Consider the following 9,074-nt stretch of genomic DNA (forward strand, 5'->3'; position numbering starts at 1 on the left):
TTTATTATTGAGATTTAAATGTGATTGATCTGTAAGAATTTATTTTTCTTCTCTTCTCTACACTCTCTTGTTTTTGGACGTTTTGGACTGGCGTGAGACTGGTCGGTGCAAACACAGGCCCTTTGGACCAACCTCAGCGTATTTCCTGGTGTGTATGTGTGGCTCAACTCGAGGTCGGCCGACATCCCCCAGACACAGTGATGTCACTGATTAGTCTGTTAATCAGTGTCCGAACTATTTGATCCTCCTGTGAGGTTTTCCAAAGCCGAGACGTTCATATCGCAGACGGGAACTTGGGTGTTTTTCATCGCAGACACAGAATTCTTTGCACTCACTGATGTGGAAACCTACGAGAAACTGTGAACACGAGTATTTTCCATATACATCCACAGATATTAATTATTTTTACTTCAAAATCACCAAAGTACATGCTTTCCATTTTAAATTTCATGAAATAAATGCTGGCTGACGCTTGTGACACCAACTTGGGTCGTGATGACGTTCGGGAGCATGAGTGTAAATCGTGAAAAATAACATTCGCACACATTTAGAGAATGAACAAAGAAAAAAATGGTGGACTAATGCATGTGTGGATGGAACTAGACTAAATGTACATGCAAGCAGAAATACGTAGCTACTCTCTGCTGATGCTAAATGTGGGAAATATGGAGAAACCTAAGTTAGGCCATGGACGGAGCCATCTGGTTTGAAAAAGAAAGGCTGCCACCAGGGGGCGACTCTGCTGGTTCCAAAAGAGGAACTCCATGAGATAATGATTTTACTGAGTGGTTAATGGTCTCAATTGCAAATTTAAGGTCTTCTTCTTTTCCGTCTGCCTGAGTTCACCACTCATCGACTTCAAGCCCTTTTATTTTCAGAGCATTTTCAGAGACACATTTTCTGTTTCCCATGTAAAACACAGCTTTTTGTACTTATTGGAATTATATAAATGAATAATTACTCCGTGGCACTAAGCCCTCTACAGCTAAGCAACTTGTGATAAGTTATAAAGGCAGGAACCGTCCTAGCAACCTTGGACGGACGGCTTGTGTTTGTATTATGTGTAGAGTTTAACAAAACACACGCACGGCGTCTGGTTTTAATTTTCACATATTTTGGGCCACGTCGGTGATTGCTGTTGACAGGACAATTACCACTAACTGGGATCCTCGCTCGGGGTGTTCTGACCAAGAGTCTGCTCTGAAACAACAGAGGGAGTGTGGAAGGCAGCAGCGAGGATCTCTGCCAAAGGCAACAGGAGTGGTTGTTGTCCCGCCTCCCTCGGCTTCTTAACTCACCTTCTAACTGTGAGAACTCCTCACGGCAAAAGTAAAAGGTCGGAGGTGCATTTGTTTCACAATAGCGTTTAATTAATGATGGGATGGGCAACATGTTTTTTGTCATGATTGAGTAATAATTCCACTATAATCTTTGTAAATCACTTGATCTGAGAGAGAACCAGAACTTATGTAACTTGGCTGTTTCTATCTGGTTCCTGACAGGAGACGTCGACCAATCACAGAGCAGTTCAGAGTGCAAGGGCACTCCTATTGGCTGTTTGAGCAAAACAAGAAGCCAATAATGAGAATGTAGGCACAATTTAGACCCTTGACTTTTATCGTCATTTTTACTTGTATTTTTTGAAGGATGCAAATGTGCATTGCATTATGGGAGTAAAAACTGCTGCTTGCTACCAAATTAACAAAACTAATATGCAAGATTTTATTTTTTTTTATTAGTTGGTGATGGTTGTGAAATCAGTGACATCATCAAATAGAAAGAATAAAAGATTTACTTTCTAGTTTCTCTGTCTATATTTAATTTCAAAGTGCTTTTAGTTCTTGAATTATAACAACAGTTTAACCAGAAATGAAGACTTTGTGTTGTGTTTTTCTTCTGCATTATTCGCATAAATCAGCTATCGTCAACAAGGAAGACACAAGAACACAGATATCACATGTGCGCCGTCACTACAAGGACAATATCAGCCTGATGCAGTATTTCCACACTGACACTACGGCTGTGACACAGTTGATGTCTTACTCTGAGAGACTGACACTGACACTGCTCTCATTCCTCTGCACAGCTAAACTGGATGTTTTGAAATAAAATTTAAAAAAGCCCCGCTGACCATATTAGGACAGAGCCAGCTGCCAAAAAGAGGGAGCTGTCCATTTTCCCACGACGGTCGCACAGCAAAGACGGCAACGCCACTGTCTCAGCCTCTGTTGCAGCAGAGCGAAGGATGACTGTGCTGTTTTCTTCAGTCATTACATTTGATGAGAGAAACTCTGCACATGAATCTCAGCATCCTCAGAGGATGAATCATAGTGTCTGAATTTACATTTCTACATTTACTGTTAACAATAAACCCACATTCTCTCCATCCTCAGTCTGACTGTGTGACGGTTAACATGACAGTTAGTGTGGGAATGCTCAACTGTATGAATGTCAACTGTACAATCTAAAGGCAATTTATTCGTCACACACGTTATTCACACTATCCAGTTAAGTAGTAGTTTACTCCCCTCTCTTTTTCAGTATTCCATGTACTCGGGTATTTCTTTTCTTTATCTTATTCTGCAGGAAAAAGACACCATCATTGCGTCAAGCTATGAATAATCCGATTTAATGAGATCACACATCTGTCTCCACATTGTGCAAAGGTATTTTTGAGATACTTGACGATACAACAAAATGATATATACATATAGTCCTACACACTTTATCTTTATGTAATTTAAATATAGGAATAACCCTCTTTCACATTTCAAGCACAAGGTGAAAAACCATAATCTAGGGTTTAGCACAATTGTTCCCTTTAGGTTTGTGTGTTATGACAAACTACATCACTTAAATATAAGTGAGATGTATTCAGCAGAGAGCCCTAGACCCTACAGCCTCACTCCAGTTTGAACTTTTCCTCCCCCTGCAATGACTCGCTCCATAAACCACTCAGCAGCCAATTTCTGTGCAACACATCACCCATTTATGAAGTGTTTGGGGTGAACCTGCCAAAGTGTGCTGTGTATACAGTGCATACAGTCCAAGTCCGAGCTCAGCAGGACTCGCACCGGAGCCACCGGCAACGTAAACATTCTGAAGGGCCACGTTTTATGGTGAATAATAATGGTGTTTATTCAAAATGAATCAAACTTTTCTCCGGAAACCTGTGACATGTGCTTTAGGCTCCAATGCAGAACTTCTGAGCAACTACCAAAATACTGCCAGCTTCAATATGTGATCTCTCACTTTTCTCTCAAACACACGCACACTGAGAGAAGAGCTTTTCAGTTTATGCTGTGCATGACATTAACTTTTCGAAACCATCTGTCACTTTTCCAGACTGTATTGACGAAAATTGGAGCCGCATGATGCAGGAACAGCAGCAACGCTAATGCCCAAAACTACACAATATTGTTGTCTTTCACGATGGACACCGTGCCAGATTATGTCGGCATTCTATTATCGTATTGGTCAACGTACAGGAGCACGTCGTAGAAGATACTGCCTGTAGATCAGGCAGGAAAATTAATACTTTAAAAAAATAAAAGTACTTTAAAGCCATAGTTGGCATCATTCTCTCGCTTGGTTTCTGTTGGACTGAATTAAAGTTTAACGAGAATGAGGCCACAGGTGAACCCCACGTGGCGTTCCACCACCACCACGTGACAGTTTCTGTTTCAGCGGGAGTTCACATTCCTGACGGATGATTGAGACACGAGCACCGATGCTCAGACCGGTATTTCAACACTGGCACGCCGCATGTCATATTTGGCGCGAGCAGGTATTTTTCCCCTGTGAGACAGTGAGTCAAACAATGTTACCTCAGGCATGTCACCAGCTCGGGACTCGGTGAATGATTACACTGATGGCTCGTCTGGAACACGCACTCTCTGCTGTCTATAAACAAAATGATCAAACTCAGCCTCCTCACATGCTCAGTCGAAGAGACACATTTGACGCGCGGCTGAATCCAACATAAATCTACAGGAGCCTGACGTTCTGGGTCCACATATTTTGCTTTACTGGTTTTATTTTCTTATAATATGCAACGAGTTGGATCAGGAGTGGAATATGAATGAAGACACTGTTTGTGTTCCTGGAAAACCGTATTCATTTTTTTTTTCTGGGAAGTGGCACTTAATCATTCATGGTCACAAATGAATAAAAAGCCTCTCTGAGGATTCACTTGGCTGGAATTGAGAGTGAATCTCAGTGTGGAAGCCTCTCCCTGCTTCTGATGCAACATTTAAATGACAAAACAAAGGCATAATTGAGACAAAACAAAACATGTCTTTATAGAACATTTACATTTTAATATACTGACACGCAGGTTCCTTCACTGCCTTTTCTTGGTGCATTTTGGGACTTTCTGGTTGACTTTGTCGTGTTAATAATGGAAAGACGGGAAACTAAAAAGCATCTCAATGGCTTTTCCTTTTCTGTCACACTGAGGCTGCCGTGGCTTCATCTTGTCCACATCTCACACACTGACACATCATGTTTTAACTGTTCATTTCCCTCTTTTTCCATGTGCTTTATGACTCATATGCAACAACTTTCTCACTATGTTTTCATGTGCAATTTAATTATTTGTCCTGGGTCAAATAATAAAATTTTAATAGAAAAGCAAAAGATCAAAATGGGAAACTAATAATAAGCCGGCACCTTGATGAGTATCTACTGGTTTTTAGGTGTGGCTCGTTGGTCTAGGGGTATGATTCTCGCTTCGGGTGTGAGAGGTCCCGGGTTCAAATCCCGGACGAGCCCAATACACATTTAGGGGTCAAAGTAAAAGAGATCTGTGTCAAATTGACATCACTTGGTGTTTGTGTGAAGGCAGTTTTGATACAATGACAACAAATGTACATCTCGTCACATGTTTGAAAAGGAGTAGGTAGAAGTATAAACGTATATGTACCAACAGACTACTCTATCCCATCACTAAATATTAGCTATACGTTAAATGTTAACGTCAAGTACTTTTTAAGGCCCTATAGGTCATGCTCCGCCTTCGTCTCCGCCTACGTCTCCTCCTTTCTCTTCTGCATGCAATCAGTTCACCTGCGGCAGGAGCACACCTGCTCCCAATCTAATCATCAAGCAGCTCTACTTATTTCCTGGTTCTCCAGCCACTCTTTGCCAGACTGTTACTCTGTGTGGTTGAAGATAACTCAGTTCTCGAATGTTTAATTCTAGTTAATGTCTAGTTGTTCCTTCAGGAGTTCACCTTTAATGAATTGTCAACTGAGTTGCATATCCTTTAATGATAATAAACACCTGCTAGTCTCTTTATTTGAAGGTCATTTCAACTTCAGCTTTACCTGTTGCTGTTAGATTGGAAAACACTGACACATTCAGTAATGCTGTCTGTGAATCTGTATACTTTTATGTTTAGTAATAAGTTAAGTTCTTTATTTGAAATATCTTGTAACTTGGCATTGAAAAATATCTAATATAAATATGTTTTATGGACATATGGATATAATTGTGTTTGACTAGTTTACACCTGAAACTGTTGTGAATCATGTTTTTTTTCATAATATGTAGGACCAAGAGTGTCCTCTTCCACCACATGGATTTCCGGAGAGAATCTTGATATTTTTAACGTGACCTTATACTGTAGGTTCTGCTAAGCACTCCAGGAGAACGTTAAACTTTTCATTTACAAGCTGTGGTTGAAAATAGCATCAGAAACAGTGACCTGTCAGTGGTACGCCCTCCTCTTCTTCGGGTTACTCGTAAAAACGTGCACACATTTGCAGTCTCTGTGTGGCGGTCACTGATCTCGGCTTCCTGGAGGTCTGACTATTGCAGGTAAATTCCTGGAACATGGAGGCTGAACATGAGTTCCATACTGGTTTTTTTTTTGTTGTTTTTTTCATAAGCAGTGAAGCCTTTAACGGTTTCTCCAAAACAAGCCGCTGCTTTAGCTCCAGATCCTCCGGTCTGTTTGAATCCGGTAATGAAACGGTGGCCTGACAATAGGGGGCTCACAGTATGACTTTGATGACGCGCTCATGGATGTTGCTGATGCTGGAGAGTTTGTGCGTGTGCAGACAGCTCGTGCAACGTGTCACATTTTAGCGACGGCCAGGATTATTAACGGTGCATCTCTGTCACCTGATTCATGGCTTGCCTCAGTTTGTCTTTTGGGTAGATTTTTAATTTTGTCTTGCATTTGTCAGTGTTTTATTTTGTCCTTTTACCTTTTGTTGCATTCCTTTCACCTGATTCTTTTCTCACCTCACTATATTTTCTGTCCTGTTTTCTGTATATTTCATTTGTTTATTTTCACTTTTTGATTGTTCTGTCCTACTGTGTTACACTTCATTAAAACAGTTTTTAACCGATATCTCTTGTGTTTCTTATCCAAAGTCCAAGGTTCTACACTCTGTACCACACACACTGGTGCTCGTAGTAAATCACTTGCCAAGTTTGAAGACGGTCATGCGTCTCGCTGGACAATTATGCAATTAAAAGTCAGACAGACGGACGTTCCTTGCACTTATAGTAGATATTTTACAGTCTCCTGTGGGTTATGCTTCATTAAATGTTGCAGCATCTGTGGGTATTAACATTAGCATGACTGTATTTAAATGCTAATCTGTTGCACAAGTAGTGGTACTAGCATTAATGCCTCTCTCTTGGTACTTGGGAGAGAACCCTGTGAATCTTGAAGTCATCCTCAGTTTGTGAACTAGTTTTACTCGATTCCGATGAGATTTAAGGGGAAATGTTGAATTTAAAACCTGGTTTTGGAGCACTGAGGGCATTAATGACTCATTTACAGCCAGCTTAATGGCATAATGGCAGCTTTTCTGAAGCTAAGTTTCTATGGACATTTTCACCGGTTTCACAACTCCACAGAAAAGTGCTCCTCACCCCGGCTAAGTGGTCCTTCATGACATTTGCAAATCAAAGTAAGTATTTGTGGTTATAAAGGGACACTATGTGCATTTACCGTAAAGTCTGACCACTCAGCCCCTCCCTGTCCCTCTCTGAGCCTCTTTTCCTCTTTCCACCCGGGCAGGGTCACCAAAAGTGCCTCCCGTGTTTTCTTCCCTTTGAAGCACGATTTTGATGGGGAACGGTGTTTTTTTTTTTCCGTGTGTTAAATATTTCAAAGCCAAGGTGGTAAAGTCGATCAAAGCGAATGTGCGGGCACATGACTCACGCTCCCTCTAGCATCTCTCCTGAGCCTCGTAAAACCAACAAGGAAGGTGTTTTGGTCTAACTCCTTCTCCTCCGGTCTTTTTTTTTTTCCCAGTGGCTGGAGCCTGATCCAATGTTGATGAGATGCTTCTGATGACACCCACTCGTCCTGCTGCTGTCCTTTGATAGTAAAGTAAGGGCTTTCCTGAGGAATCTGCCCAGCCACGGTCTTCTAGCCTCGTCTTTGAACACGCAGCAGGTTCCCATTAGGGAGACTTGGTTGGGAAACAACTGGGTGGTGGTGGTGGAATAGGAGGGAATGATGTGAGCTCAACTTTATGAGACCCATTCCTTATTGTTTTAAGATGAAGACAGAAAGTAGCGTGGCATTATGGAGGAGATGCAGAGGCAGAGCAGATGCCGTGGAGATGTTTGAACCCTGACATGTGGGGGGAACGCAGGAGGACCGGGAAGAATTTATTGCCCCAGCAGAGAGATACAGGGAGGATCTCTGCAGACAGTTGTGGAGGATGTCGTGTTTACACGCATAGAAATTCTTCACGTAATAAAAAAATGATCTGAGAGATAAGGAATTTGGTTCCTGCATTCATCACCATCTCTAATCCAAATATCTCTGTGAGATATTATGTGGCTTGTATTCATTTACAAGCCCTGTGGTCTTCTTTTCAGACTTTAATGCACATGACGCTGTAAATGTCATGTGCACACTTGGTTGGATGAGAAAGTGGGCAGGCGGCATCTGCTGATGTCACAGGTGCTTCTGGGGAAACCAGATGAAGGCGTGATTCCACACATGTCGTGACCAAATATGACGTCATCCATAAGAATCTGAACTCCCGTTTTTGGACCAGTGCTAGGTTTACATTTTGCAAATCAAATTTCATCGTCTGCAACCAGGCACCTACTGAATGACACCAGTGGTCAATGACACTGCTGTCCACTCCTATGCGTTATGTTTTAACATCCTACTTTCGTGGAAACAGGAACATATCATGTGATACTGAAGATGATCTGAAACTAGTTACTGAGATCATTAACTCATTAACAGTCACCCAACGGTGTTGGCTTCAGGAAGAAAACTGGAGTCCAAAGTCCATGTTTGGTGTGTGTTTTAAGTCTTAGAAAAGTCTTTGTATTTTAACTTTAAAACCACCTGTGAGTGCCTTAACATCTTAACAAAAAGCAATTTCTTTGAATAGTTGGACATTTTAGGGATTAAATGTATTAATGCTGAGTTGTTAAAACTTTTTTTTCATATTTGATCCATAGAAGGCGTAGATATCTTTCTTCAATGAAATCCCTCAAGCAAAAAAAACAAAAAGAAACAAGAAGGAAAGAAAAACTGGAGGTTGATGAAATCCTCCCACACAAAAACACATTTGAGTGAAAACGACGACTGGAGAGAAAAGGCTCAGCTCTGTGAGTCTGGCCGGGTTTGATGGTTGTTATCCACCATTCGTTTCTCACCAATAATTACCATCAATAAAACATTTATTAATAGACTCCAGATGTGGCTCTAAACATTTCCCAGCTTTTCCTCTTGTGCTTGATTCACATGCATGATGTGTAACCTCTCATTGTCATTCCCGCCTCCTCCCCACAGGGAATGTGGTGTTCCTGCTTAGTCATAACAGGAGATCAAATGATGCAGCATGAGTCAGTCTGATCACACAAAGAGTCTGAAATTAAGTGAAATTGGATCCCGTGATGAAACCGACACTGTAGCCTTTTCCCCTGCCTGTGCGTGTCTGTGCTGCCCGGGGCTGGAAAACCTTGAACAAACCCATTTGCGTCTTTCTGAGCTACTTGAGTAACTTGGCATTCACTGTCAGGGATTCTCATTTTCACTGTATTTATTCAAAGTCTTTGTCTGATTAGCAACAGGCATCAGAGGA

General features: G+C 41.5%; 1 non-coding gene across 1 annotated transcript; it reads left to right on the forward strand.

Moving 5' to 3' along the window:
* Positions 1-4,701: 4,701 nt before the first annotated feature.
* Positions 4,702-4,773, forward strand: trnap-cgg. The gene has a single exon. It is a non-coding gene; the product is annotated as a tRNA-Pro (tRNA).
* Positions 4,774-9,074: the final 4,301 nt, after the last annotated feature.

The sequence above is a fragment of the Solea senegalensis genome, linkage group LG17 (assembly GCF_019176455.1).
Source record: "Solea senegalensis isolate Sse05_10M linkage group LG17, IFAPA_SoseM_1, whole genome shotgun sequence".
Taxonomy (NCBI): Eukaryota; Metazoa; Chordata; class Actinopteri; order Pleuronectiformes; family Soleidae; genus Solea; species Solea senegalensis.